Genomic DNA, 14,500 nt, shown 5'->3' on the forward strand with positions numbered 1-14,500 from the left:
AACATTCTTTAAGCAACATTATGTACACTTCCACTGCCTTCCAGGCTCTTAGAGGGCATTTCAGGTTAAATTACATGTAAATAACAGCACAGAACATTGAGAGCCAGGAGTGGTGGCTGCAAACAAACTTTATGGGACTGTGGGAAACTTGAACATGCCTCTGATAAGTGGGCATCCAGCTAACTAAAGTCACTCTGGACCATTGATTTTGCCAGACCAGAGAGTGCTGGACTAGAAAGGTTTTAGCCTGTAATGACCCGTCCAAAAAATAAAACTAGTGAAAAACAAAACAAGAATGAATGAAGCAGCACATAAGTAAGACGTAGAAGGAAATATGGATTTGTGTGAGGGTTAAAAATCAAGTCCTGGTTTTGGAATTAGCTATTCTCTATTTTTCTAGATGATATTGTCTATACAGATATGGTGAACGTCTGAATGTCTGGACTTCAACAGTGTTGCTGGCTTCAGTTTGCAGGGCTAATATCCTTACAAATTATTTTACACTCAAGAGAGCTCTTTGTTTAAAAATTGTTAAAATGTGGATATTTGTGTGTTTAATGAACTTAACATACAGTATTCCTTTACCTTTCCACTATGGAAAAAAAAGTTATGTTCCGGTACTCATGCATGTGCAGCTTCCGTTGAATTAAATGGAAGCCATGTGAGCCCAAGAGAATAAATGCTGACTTTGAAAAAGGGCATTTTGTATTGTGATCAGAAGTGTTTTTCACTCCTCTTACACCTAAGAAATGGAAAGATGGTCCTGTGGTTTAATCTCTGGACTAGGACTCGAGAGCTAAAGTCAGTTCCCAGCTCTGGTACAGACTTTGTGTATGGCCTTGTCCAGGTCACATAATTGCTTTGTGCCTCAGTTCCATATCTATAAAGTTGGATGATTATACTGACTTTCTCATTTTTTTGTCTGGCTTGTCCGTTTAGATTGCTGGCTCTTTGGGACAGATGCTGTCTGTTACTTTGTTTCTACAGTGCATAGCACAATGAATCTGATCTCGTTTGGAGTCATTGTGGGTGCTACAGTAATAGGAATATACAGTAATAATCTTCCATCTGAGGATCTCAAAGCAACTAGAAATGGTAATAAATGTAGTTTCTTAGCACTTCTAGTACACAGGCAAACTGATAAGCAAAGACTAACATGATGAAGAAACAAACCTGATCAAAATGTAATCTGCAGGTTTAAATTACATTAAAGTTTTCACATTGTGAAAGGGTGGGGTTTGTTTTGATTAGTAGAATATAAAGTAGTAGAGGAATGCAGGAGCTCAGAGACCAGGGTATCGTTCACTGAATAATCAGCCTCAGAGGTTCATTAATAGTACTGAGGAAGGATGGAATACAGGCATCTTAATCTCACCATTGTCACGTAATACAAGCTGAAACTATGGAAGTGAACCAAAGATTCTCCCACAGGAATAACAGAAGACTGTCTGCTAATGGTAACAGACCCATATCATTGTTTATTACTACCATTATAAGAACATAAGAACATAAGAATGGCCATACTGGGTCAGACCAAAGGTCCATCAAGCCCAGCATCCCATCTGCCGACGGTGGCCAATGCCAGGTGCCCCAGAGAAGGAGAACAGAAGACAAGTGATTTATCTCGTGCCATCCATCTCCTGCCCTTGTACTGAAGGCTAGGGCACCATACTTTATCCCTGGCTAATAGCCATTTATGGACCTGACCTGCAAAAATTTATCAAGCTCTTTTTTAAACCCTAATAGAGTCCTGGCCTTCACAGCCTCCTCGGGCAAGGAGTTCCACAGGTTGACTGTGCGCTGTGTGAAGAAAAATTTCCTTTTATTAGTTTTGAACCTACTACCCATTGCTAATTTGATAAGTTACAGTGAGTTACAGAATTAAGATCTTCAGAAATAAACAACATACCGTACCTTGGTAATCGGCATTGATGATTGTGGTGTCTAGAGGGAGTAACAGTGTTGAGCCAAATCTAGATGCCCATGCTCTTGACCGTACTGTACAGGAGAAAAGGACAAAATGAGACATCAGTGAATTAAAAATCTCTTCAGAGGCAAAGAAGAAACCAACCGTTGCTGGGAATGCTGTTTGACCATCCACATGCAGAGAAGAAAAATTCAGCACGACGCATGGAGTAGTGTTTGTATGGAGGAACAAAACAGCTGTCACAATACTTGAAGAACCAATAACCCTTAAAAGGGGAAGACCCGAGCACTGACTGAGATTTCCCGCGTGTCCAGACTCTTCTGCTCTTTTTATGCTACAACAGTACACAATGGTTATGTCTACAGTAGAGCAATCTGTTGACAGAAGTACAAAACTTCTGTTGACAGATCATGCCCAGACGGCAAAGCGGATCAAAAAAGCAAACTACTCTGTTGACAGAGTGGCCAGACTGCCCAGCCACTCTCTGGGCAAAATTGCCAGCCAGAAGCTCAGCAAACAGAGCTGCATGGTGTCCTGGAAGCCTTTTCTGTTGGTAGAAGTGCTCCAGAGGATCCACACTTGCTTTCTGCCTACAAAGTCTGTCGACAGAGGTGTTCTGCCTCATGGGGAACAGCAGAATGCTGTTGACAAAAGTGCCATGTCCTGTTGATTTACTGTCAACGGAAAGCATTTGTAATGTGAACGCTCCATGAATTTTGTCCACAAAAACCTTCTGGTGTAGACATAGCCAATGAGATACTGAGGCAAAATAAAGAGCCTCAGGCAGGGAAAAGAAGAAACCCACTGAACTACTGATGAAAACATATTTGTTTTGCAAAAGCAGTCCTCCTCCTGGGGCTGATCAGAGCCAAAACAATATGGTGTGTATACCTAAATCAAAATTATGAAATAATAACAGAAACCTACCCACGGGTAACTGCAAAATAAATGTTGCAGCTGCAGAAGAACGTGTGGCAGTGTGTATCTGCAAAACAAATTGACAGCTGCCATTTTTTCAAGTGTTATGATAATTCCTGATTTACCCTGCTTTCAAATTTGAATGAACCTGAAGACCATCTAGTTAAAGTCTGGTCTACAGTAAATGTTCTTTGTGGGGGCTGATTCGCATTTCATCCCCCACATAAATCAGGAGTAACTCCATTTAAGTAAGTGGAGTTACACCAGAGTAAAGATGGAGTGATGTCAGACTCAACCAGAAATTAACTGAGTGGAGCAACAAACTGAAATGCGTAAACTACCACTAAAATTAGCCTTGGTTTATCTTCTTTTAATTTTGAATATGCAAAAAGAATTTTCATTGTTCATATTCCAAGTATTAAAAAGAAATTCTGTATCAGAGAGCTGGTGCCTTCATTTAAGTGCTTTAGCTGACACCTATGTAACAGCCCTCTCTCTTTTCAACTCTTCTGATTGTGACAGTGTATGACCACTGTGATGGTGTAAGACTATGGGAATACATGATGTGGTTAACTAATCTATTCTCTGTCTATTCTCTGACCTTGAATGTTATTATCTGCTATGACAGACACATTTTGATTCACCAAGCCAAGAAAATAAAAGGTTGTACTTGCTGATGGGTAGTATCCTAGAAAGTAAAAATTGAACATTTTTGCTGTTTGCGGGGGGAAAAGGCAAAAATTCCTAGTTTATGCACAGCTCATAATTTATACAATTTTTGCTAGGCTTCACACCTGCAGTAATGTTTTAAAGCAACAAACAAGCAAATAAAAAGAAAAACATGGGATAACATGAAGGGGCTTTTTCATGTTATCACTGAATAGTATCACATGGATTCTCAGCTAGTGTAAACTGACAGTGTTATTGATTTTAATAGAGTGACATTGATTTACATCAGCTGAGAGCCTAGCTATGTGTACTCTTAAGGTGATATATTTCAAAGATGAATTCTGGGTATTCCTGGATTCCAGTGTTTACAAATAAGCATATTCGAGCCTTTTTTGTAGTAATCTCTTTCAGGCATGAACTGTGTTTGCTTCTCTGTTTGCACAGGGCCCTGTGTTGATTGGTCCACTGACTGATAAAAATATACATTTTAATAAATTCATCTATAATTGCTAAGTATGACAACTACTAGTTTTATAATACAATTATTGATTTCACTAAGTTGTTAAAGACCCAGGAGATCTTTACGAGCAAATTGACAAACATTTGTCAGGGATGATCCAAATGGTGCTTGGTCCTGCCACAAGTGAAGAGGACTGGACTTGATGACCTCACAAGGTCCCTTCCAGTTGTAATATTCAGTGATTCTGTGGTAAAAAATCTATATAGTAAAAATAAAACATGTTTATTAACTAAAGGACATTGGTCAGGTGATACCAAGTAAAGGGAATAAATATAGAAATAATTGCAAACAAATTAAATAAAAAAATTGCATCTAAAACTAATCCTTTATCAGCTCCCATTCTTGTTCAGGATGATTTTCTTACTTACAACAACTTCTCCATTGTTGACTCTCTGCTCCAGTCAAGATCAAAATGCTGGTGTCTTTGATCACTCTCAAGGTGGATACCTCCAAAGTCTTTCAGTAATTCATCAAATCTCCAAAGTTTTCCTTGGACTTCCAAGTCAGGATGTCCTCTTGGGGCTGGCTTCTGCTTCCTGCATCCACCATGAAGCTAATTTTGCAGTCGCCTGTGATTTTATAATGCAAATTATAGTCTTGTAACATCCGATACAAATGAATAGTCTATTGTCCAGGTTTCTGGTGACACTTGAGTTGGTTTCCAGTGAGCCAGTGATACTTCCCTTTCATTTCATCTGGCATGGGAAAAAAAAAGGGGGAAGAAAAAAAATTGCTTCAACTTTTTTATCTTCTAATCTCCAAACGTTATCACAATATGTCCTTAATTTCTCTCAAAGTATTGTTACAGATATTATTCACAGTTATAGCAACAATCAATGTGGTGTTAGTTTTCAAATTACAAGATGACACCTTTTTACCTAATTCTGATGTCAGAAGTGTATGAGGTGTATAGAGCTTGTTAAGGCAACAGAGTTTCACTGTTATTTACCAGATATCCCTTTTCCACCTGGCATTCGGTGGCACTGAGATCATGACCATATTACTCCATAAACTTTCTGTTTCCTCACTCAGTCTCACCCTACTGTTTGTTACCTTTTTTCATTGTGTCTTTGGAAACTATAGTCCATAATCTCTTTGGTGTAGAGACCATGTCTTTCTATGTGTTTTCTGATGTGTGGTACTTGTATTGGTAATTCAAAATTATTATTATTATTATTATTATTATTATTATGCTGTAATATTAATAGTAGAGGTAGGAGTAGTAACTTGTTGAGGCATGTGATGACTTCGGAATTCTAGCCAAACATGTTACAAAACCACCCCATAAAGATGATGTGAGATTTAGACGTTCTCTCTAACAGCTTCCTGATGAGCAAAATGGTCACAAACCATCTCTGGAGACACCAGAAGAATGGGCATCCACATCTCAGGAGAAAGTTAGATTTTAAAAGTTGGTGGAAGCAGAAGTGTTTTCAGGGGACTGTGAGAAACTGGTGATAGCATGTATGGGAATGATGTGACAAGGAAGCCCCTGTGGGTTGAATGATTGCATCTGCTTAGGTCTACAACTTGTTTAAACTGGTGTTCAACACTGATGTCTGATTTCAGGAAGATGTAGTCATGTGCAGCTTGCAACCTATTGTGAGCCTTTTGTTCAGCATTACTTTCTATATTTGTCTCCATGTGTTGTTTTTCCAATTTGTTTCCATTTTCCCAACAAATTATCTTCAATTACCTTAAAGTGCTTGTGAAGAACAAGCAAAGGACTTACGTTGTATTCCGTGTAGGTGGATTATGATAATATATAGCAATTTGTGACTATTTCGACCATTAAAACTGTCACTCTGTGGAGTACATGGGCAAAATTATTCTAATATGTTTCATTCACCTTGATGTCCTTCTTCTCCTGCTTCTGATGTGACAATAAAGTCAGTTTTCTTCAGCAGAACAACTTTGTGTGGGTGTGGTCGTACCTTCCTCCCACTCTGAGATATAGTTTTGCCATTTATGGTTAAATTCCAGGAAACAGAGAAAGTTTGTGTGTATGTGTGTGTGTGTGTGTGTGTATATATATATATATATATATATATATATATATATATATACATATATATATATATATATATATAAAAACAAAAGACAAAGTTTTGGCGTTTGTTAAAAGGGTAGAAATCTACAAATGTACATCATTATGTCATCATTGATGTTGCGTATAGCTCTTACTTTTCTATCATTTTCCATGGGCAAAATGCATGGGGAGTGGACGGAGGGAGCGTTGGAGTCTTCATTAAGAACCAGCTACTCTCTGTGGATTAGGAATGAATATTTGTGCCATCTTAAACAATTGGTTAATTTTATATAAAGTTCCAGGTAAGTGTTTTCATGTTCCTCCTAGTCCTAACCTCTTGATTGTTGTGTCCAATGTTGTACATTAGAGCACTCAATCCCATGTGATCACACCCAGATAAGAAGAAATGTGTCCATCTGAGGCCAGATTGTGAGAGAGATACACAAGCAATTATGCATAACTCAAGTGTATGCACAATTTATGTGATGGATCATGTCGTTATGTGCATTTTGTGGATATTTTTGTCTTAGAGTCAGGAGTATGGCCTGGAACATGTGTGTGGCTGGTATATCTCAGTGCTGAGCACTGTCTTTCTCAAAACCCAGATAATTTGATTGCATGAACAGTGAATTTACAGTTGTGTGTTTAGTTGTGACCTTTTACATTGGAACAAGGTGGCTGAGGTAGTATCTTCTACAATACCTGGCCCATCTTGTCTCTTTAACATTCTGGAGCTAACACAGCCTTTCGTGCAAAGTGTTTCACAATCTGCACTATGAATGGGATATTTAGGTAAATAGTTGCTTTTGCATGAGAAATTACTGACACAGACAATGCAGGGCAATATTTATGCCTTCAGATGGCTTATTACTGAAAGGTTGTGCTCCAGGTTTTGCAAGCAGTATGTGAAAGGATTCTCATACACTTTGTGTACCACTATAAAGGAGCCAGCAGGAAAAAAACTTGATTTTCTGACTAAACTGGGTGGCATGGCAGAACTAGATGTTTTAGGGTGAATGCCGAGCATTTCTCAAATGAGCCTGCCTGGCCTTTTTATTAAGTGGTGCCATCACCTGGAAAGCAGATTTGGAGATGGTAAGTACAGGACAATCCACATGTGAATCTGGAGCTCACTGTTACTTGTTTTCCTTTGCTCTAGTGGTACATTTCCCCCTTACTGTGTACTAAAGTGTTTCCAACAGGAAGCCATGATCCTTTATGCCAAAGTTCTGCCATATTTGTGTAACTTTGAGGGAGTTGGTGCCACTTTGCCACTTCTCTGAATCACAGGTGCCATATTAGTGGCAACTGCATCCAGCAGACCATACCAATATATGCTGGCTGATCAGTGGTGGGAGCATCTATCTGCTCTATAATGGTAAGTCGTGCAATAAATGTTCCCATGACACTGATATGTTTGTAATATATGTAAAAGTGTGTAACAAACCGCAATTGTTTCTGAAAGTGAACTGAACCTTTCTATGTCCTCTGTGCCTAGAATGAGTAGAGAAGCGTTCCTGCACTATTTACTGGAAGAGGAAGAGAAGGGTAAGCAATGTGAAAATATTGCCAGCGCACTCTAGATGCCTTTAATTATTACTTTCATGTACACTTCTTTTTCTTTTTCAGGAGCAGATGGATATGAAAAGGTGGAAAAAGCACGTGGTAGCTGCTGCTGCTTGTTTTAAAGACAGTTATTTCTATGTTCATTCTGTAATTGTTTCATTATACCCTCCTCCTGCACCTCGAACATGCCTTCATCTGTGTGTTGAAGCTAATCAGATCTAGGCTGGAGGCTACTCTCTTTCTCGCACAATTGAGTGGTTTCATGTTATCAGCCTTTGCCTCTGATTAGAAACAAGTGAGTGGTGGTACAGGTTCGACTTCTGTAGTCTGCACTCTCGTGCCTGGCAACATCCGTAATCTGGCATGATTTTAGTTAGCCAGATGACCGCTTCTCATAGCCGTGTCCAAGTTTCCTGTGGTTCCATGAAGTTTGTTTTTAACCCTCAGTCCTAGGTCTCAGTGTTCTGTGCTGATATTTAGCTGTAATTTACCCTTTAATGTCTTCTAAGAGCCCAGTAAGCAGTGGAAGTGTTAGTAATGCTGCTAAACAGTATTGACCTCCTGTGGTCTGGCAAATTTTCTAGTTCAGCACAGGTCAGCTTCTGAGTAGGCTGGACTAGAGAGATTCAACCTGTAGTACAGTTGCCCATGTAATATACCAAATAGTCATGCTCAGCATCAGCCCAGGGAGAAAATATGGAAAGCTATAGTAATGATGTTGTCAGTATCAGAGCCTGAGTATGTGTTCAGATAGGGGAAGTGTGTTCATAGAATCATAAGACTGGAAGAGACCTCAGGAGGTCATCGAGTCCAACCCCTTGCTAAAAGCAGTACCACTCCCAACTAAATGCAGATCTTCTCATCTTTGCTACATGCAGTTGAAGGCAATCAGTAATGTTCCTCAAAAGTATGGATACTGCATTTTATGAGGGTCATTTGAAGATGTCTGTACACTTTGTTCCTTTTGGCCATGGCTGTTAAATCAGAAATCCCTTCATTCATAGATTGTTTTAATATTGCCTCCAAATATCTTCAAATATTTTTTTCTCTTCACCAGCTGTAAAGTGATGTACTTGATATCTTCTTGTGACAGATTCTTTAGCTCTGACCACTTAGGTGATCAGGCAAAGGCATTTTGTCTTTAGTTTTACTACAAATTATTAATAGTCTTGTCAGCTCTAGTGGTGATTTCAAGTAAAAATAAACGGGGAGACTGAAAATATAACCAATATGAAAGCCCCCAAAGAGTTAATCAAATTATATATAAAATATTTTTGCCATCTGTGACAGTATGATACAATCCATATCACCTTTTAAAACGTCAAAGATGAGGAGGTTATGAACCAAATCAATTAAAGAGCAGAATCTACTGATAGAGAAGAAAGGGGATAAGAGAGAAAAAATGTCACTTATGGAAGCCTATACTATGCATTAGCACTGGACCTATAACCTTAGTAAAAAAATAACTTTTGTCTCCAAAAACACTTGTTTCTCAATTATTTTATGGAGTACTCGAAGTCCACAGAAGTCAGTGGGAATGTTTTCATTGGATTTTAAGGGGTTTGGATCAGTCTTTTAGGGCATTAGTCTACCTAGGGCAGGAAGGATAGTTCAGTGGTTTGCACATTGGCCTACTAAACTCAGGCTTGTGAGCCCAATTCTTGAGGGGGCCATGTAGGAATCTGGGACAAACAGATTTAAAAAAAAAAAGGGGGGGTGCTTGATCTTGCCAAGAGGGTAGGGAACTGGACTTAATGACCTCCTAAGGTCCCTTCTAGCTCTAAGAGAGATGTACCTCCACATATTTATTTATTTAGGGCACATGTTCCATTGAGTTAATAGGCATTAGATCAGGGTCTGTACCACTTACTACCAGGAAACTGATATATAGCAGAGTGTCTCTGACCTATCCTCTCCTGTATAGGATGCTAGTGGTAATGAACAAATGAGGACAAGCCAGGGAGCCATTCCCTCTCCTTACTGTAACTTTCTTTTCCTGACCACTCTTTCTCAATTTGTCTTATCTTTTCTATGTTCATGTGTCCTTTCCTGTAGTTTTGTAAGTTTATTGAACAGTTGGAGGTAATTTTATTATTGAAATAATGTGTATGAACGATTAGTGGAGTAACTGGGAATTGGTCTTAAATAACAAAACTGTTCTTTCTCTCTCTAATAGATAGGCACACACATTTGGTATCCCTAGGTAATTCTGTGCAGAATTCATGTCCTCTTGTGGAAGAATGAATTCTGATGGAGAAGCAAGGGGAAACTGCAAAGTGGTCATGTTCCACTCCCCAGCTGCACAGACAGGTTGGTTTGGGCTTATGGAGCAGGTGGCAGAGACATGAATCACTGCTAGCGGAAGACATTGATAGCCATCGTGCATGAAAGAGAAAGAGAGAGAGATTCTGCTCCTCTCACTTGCTATTGCAGCATGCTCAGCATAGGGGGCTGGGCGTTAGTGTGTTTCTCAGGAGGTAGGCATGGGGCAGGCTCTGTCCAACCAGGCAGAGCAGAATGTAGCTGTCATGAATTCTTCTCAATATCTTTGTGAATTTCGCCAGGAGTATGAAATGGGTGTAAAGATTTTAATGCTCCTTTATATTACCAGAGTGGCTTAAAAGACAGTATGGCCTTATACATGCTTATGGTGCTTCACTGATTAGAACTGAACTACATTTTTGAGTAAAAAAGTTTCCAATCAGAATGTCCTTCATTAACTGTTTGCTATTGACCTCTCTGGAGTTGGTCAGTAGACAATATAAATTATGAGTTTAATTCCACAGCCCTTATTTACCGTATATTTGTTATCTAATAACTTGAATAAACAGTCACACCTGGCTACATTACTATTAATGAGGGGCACTGGACATTTTTTCCAGTGTGCCACACTCCTATTCTTTATCCATTGTATTGTAGTTTAAGTAAATTACCCAAATAATTGAACCCCATGTATTTATGTTGTGTTACTCTGACAAATAAAATATGCAAGATTTTGCAGAATTTCAAATATATTATGCACTTTAGTGTTTTGGTGGAGACTTTTTAATATTTGGCGCAGAATTTTCCTGGGAGTATTTTGGAAGTTTAGCTCATGTGTGGTTATAATGGCTCCTCTTGTCACTGCAACTGATAAAATGCTTGAAAAAACTGAAAGTTCAGTGCAAGTTACATTGCTGGGTTCCTAAAATATGGATGCTTGGAAAACAAATATAGCAACATTAACTGAGTTAATCAGCTTCAGGGAAACAAAAGTGCATTTTAGTTAGTATAAGATGCAGTGGCATGCAGGCCCTGCACTCTGACAGGGCCCAGTCGGCGGGCAGTGGATGCTAGTCAATTGGAGTGCAAAGCCCTGAATGCACGGGAACCAAAGCAACTGTCTTACTCTCCTTGCCCTAAGGCCAGGCCTGCTGATGTGTGATATCAATGAGGTAATAACAGCTGCATCCTTACCTGTGTGGTGCCCTTTAAGTTGCCCTTTATTTTCATTCACTTAACTTCAGTTTTGACAGGAGAAATTTAAACACATCTTTTTATGTCACAGAAATAAATATCAGGAAAATAAATTTGTGTTTTCTTGAGTCTGTAGAAAGGGTTCAGTCTTTTCTGTGCACCAACCGTGATGTCTCTGGGGTTGAGTGTTTCAACGTTACCAAAAAAAATGCAAGTGTCTCTCTCCTGTTTCAATATCAAAGCACTTAAGCACTTGTAAACAATTAAAGTAAGTTCAGTACACACTGCTCAGACAGGGCAAGGGAGACAGAAAGGCTGTGTGTACATTACAGCAATCTGTTGGCAGAAGTTACTGTCAGAAGGTATCTTCCAACAAAACTTCTGTCGACAGATTGTAACCACACACGAAAGCGGATCTTGACAGATAGCTGCCAGACTGCCCAGATGCTATCTTGACAGAATGGCCTATCAGAAGCAGAGCACACAGGGCTGCCCAGTGACCTGGAAGCCCCGTTTGTCAACAGAGCCCATTTGTTACGCCACCCCAGCCTTCACATGGCTTTTTTGTGTATGGATTCTGTTGAGAAAGGTGTTCTGCCTTGTGCAGGAATGGCAGAAGTCTGTCAACAAAAGTGCCACATTCTGTTGAGTTACTGTTGACAGAACTCATTTTTAGTGTGGATGTGCTGTGAGTGTTGTCAACCAACCTCTCTAGTGTAGACATAGCCAAAGAGGCCATAAATGTCCAGGAAAGAATTCTCAGTCCACTGTTACTCCAATTCAGAATTAGGAATACCATCACTAAATGATCCTTTCACAGTGTTGTAGGTTAGAGCTGTTCCTGAACATCTGTACCTTATGCTTAAGGCAGGCAGCATGGATTTTTCACTTGGATGTGGATAAACTTCCATCTCTTGATTGCAAATGCTCTTCATTTATGCATGGGAAATTATTGTTGACCTGTTTCTTCTACAGGTGTAGTCAGTGGCAGAGTTCCTGTTGAGCCATTAAGGTTATATAAGTCTGAAGAAAAGGAGACCAACTGTACCCTTTTATGTACTGTGTGGGGATGAACATATAGCTGCCAGTCAACAATTAAATGATTTTGGAATGATGAATTTTTGCACACTTGTATTTATGTGCTAGGATGTGAATTACCTTTGCAATATACAGAAAAAATCACTACATGTGTAACATTGTCCATGTCAATAAAGTCAGCTGGGGGGTCTATCAGAGGTAAAGGTTTGCTTGTGTGCATTTCTTTGCAGCATTGGAATTTTAATTATCATCAACTAATTGAATTTTCCCCTCATATTTGCTTTTTTATACTAATTATACAATATATTTATATTGTAATGTAATCCTCTGTCCTCCAGATGAGGCTGAGATTGTGGAGATGTTGTGGCAGCCCATGCTTTGTCTTAGTGTTAGCTGTTTAACAGATTGGCCAAGTGTACACTACAAGCATCTGTCTACAGGAGTTACTGTCAGAAGAGATGTTCCGACAAAACTTTTGTCGACAGATCATGTCCACGTGTAAAAGCAGACCAATCTTTCCATCTGCTCTGTTGACAAAATGGCCCCCAGCATGTCTACACAGGTTTTCTGTCAACAAAATGCATTTTGTGTGTAAATGCTCCACGAGTTTTATTAATAAAATACCAGTTTTGTTTACAAAACTCTCTAGTGTAGATGTAGCTATTGGATATATAGACAAGTAGTCACAGGTCTGTGCCCAGTTGCCTTGATATGGAATTACCTTTCTATCACTCACGTAGAGCATTGTCCTTCTACTTGTACAATTGATGAAGGCTGAAGCCTCAGTCTGTTGAAGTCACTAGGACAATTCCCCTCAATTAAAATCGAGGCAAGAATTCACTGTATATCTTCTCTATTTATATTTATTTTTAAGTGTGACGGTGTATGGGACTAGTTGGTTTCAGGTATCTTCTCTACCTCCCATAGTACTTTTTCAGGTGATTCCTGATGTTGATTCCTAAAAGGAGAAACAGTGTTTTAGTTGTGCCATATCATTTTTGTTTCCAAAGTGTTGACAGTAAGGAATATTGCTATGTAGACCATTCACACATCCCACAAGGGTTAATTTGGTTGCAGTCCATATACTTTGTCTGTAATAATGGAGCTAAAAGCAAGATCATCACAGAATTTACACAAGATCTCCTGAAGTGCACACAGCTATCACATCTATTACCACTGTTTTATAGAACCAAGGAGTTTACAGGGAGAAAAGCCCTGTTGGTTTACTGAATAGTATCATAAATGCTACATTCTACTTTTCATTTTACTTGATTCTTATTCATTGTCAATACTGATTTTGTGGCTGTAAGAGACTAATAAGAATCTGTTGAAAATGTTAATATCAAATAGTATGTCTTGCCACATTATTTTCAGAAGAGACTGTGAATTATGCTGAACTGTGCCTGACTTTTGATAGTTTTTCTGATAATAAATAAGAACTTATATAACAATGTGAAACCCAGTTTCACTCATGGCCAAACCCGATATTTCAATGTTGCTTTCCACAGGATAAATATAGTCCACATGGATGGCAACCCTTTATAGGCACTCCATGGCCGTTTCTACACATGCCACTTTCAGAGCAAGTTGCATGCTAATATACAGCCCCAAATATGCTAATGAGGCACCGATGCAAATTCCCGATGCCTCATTAGCATAAGGTCACGTGATTTGGAGTCCGGAAGATGTTCTTCTGGACTCCAAAATGCCAGAAGAAGCATTATTAAAAGAGCCTGAAAATAGAAGTACAAAAGAAATCATGTCCTACTTTTCTCAAAAATACATTCAATGACATGACATTACTAGTGTCTCTCATACTTCATTCTTTATGGTATCAGGGATGTACACTATCCATCATCAGCTTTATCCTTTCGTCATCTTTATTTCTTGTTCAGTCTCCTCTCTTGGATACTTTCATTTCCTCCTTCATTTTTTAGTCTTCTAAAAATATTGATGGTTGATGGTCTAGATGTGCTGATAGAGATGCCTGTGAAGCCTTCTGCTGTTCAAAGGAGGTTATCTCTTGCTGTCATTACTCCTCCGTTATTGTTCTTGAGGGAACATCTTTTTAGACATTTACTTCCCTATATGATTTCCTTTTAGTTTGCTAGTGCTTTGCACAGCTCTGTGTATTCTGCCATTTGCTTACTTTGGTTATCACCTTGATTTTCTTTGTCAGTGTCTTTTTCTAATCTTACCAAATGTTCTACTAATATTCCCTGATTGTTTATGCATACCTACATCTATTATTGAACTTTACTTGTTTTATTTTTATGTTATAACTCAGAATCTGCAATATAGTCCAATAACACATTCTTGTCTTCTAACATTTTTTCAGTTTTATTTCTACTGGTCTTTCTTTCTTGCTTTCTTTCTT

At 38.8% G+C, this 14,500-nt stretch overlaps 1 protein-coding gene and 1 long non-coding RNA gene across 12 annotated transcripts in view; one reads left to right on the plus strand and one right to left on the minus strand.

Moving 5' to 3' along the window:
• NRG3 (neuregulin 3) overlaps nucleotides 1-14,500 on the plus strand; it is a 1,029,780-nt gene that overhangs the window by 921,812 nt on the left and 93,468 nt on the right. The gene's annotated exons all lie outside the window — the stretch shown is intronic.
• LOC142015938 (uncharacterized) overlaps nucleotides 1-14,500 on the minus strand; it is a 62,115-nt gene that overhangs the window by 858 nt on the left and 46,757 nt on the right. The window contains exons 3-5 of the long non-coding RNA XR_012646246.1: nucleotides 12,845-13,081; nucleotides 4,403-4,729; nucleotides 1,915-1,998 (exon numbers count right to left, since the gene is read on the minus strand). This is a non-coding gene — a long non-coding RNA (uncharacterized LOC142015938). The remainder of the gene's footprint in view (nucleotides 1-1,914; nucleotides 1,999-4,402; nucleotides 4,730-12,844; nucleotides 13,082-14,500) is intronic.

This window comes from Carettochelys insculpta, chromosome 7 (assembly GCF_033958435.1).
Source record: "Carettochelys insculpta isolate YL-2023 chromosome 7, ASM3395843v1, whole genome shotgun sequence".
Taxonomy (NCBI): domain Eukaryota; kingdom Metazoa; phylum Chordata; order Testudines; family Carettochelyidae; genus Carettochelys; species Carettochelys insculpta.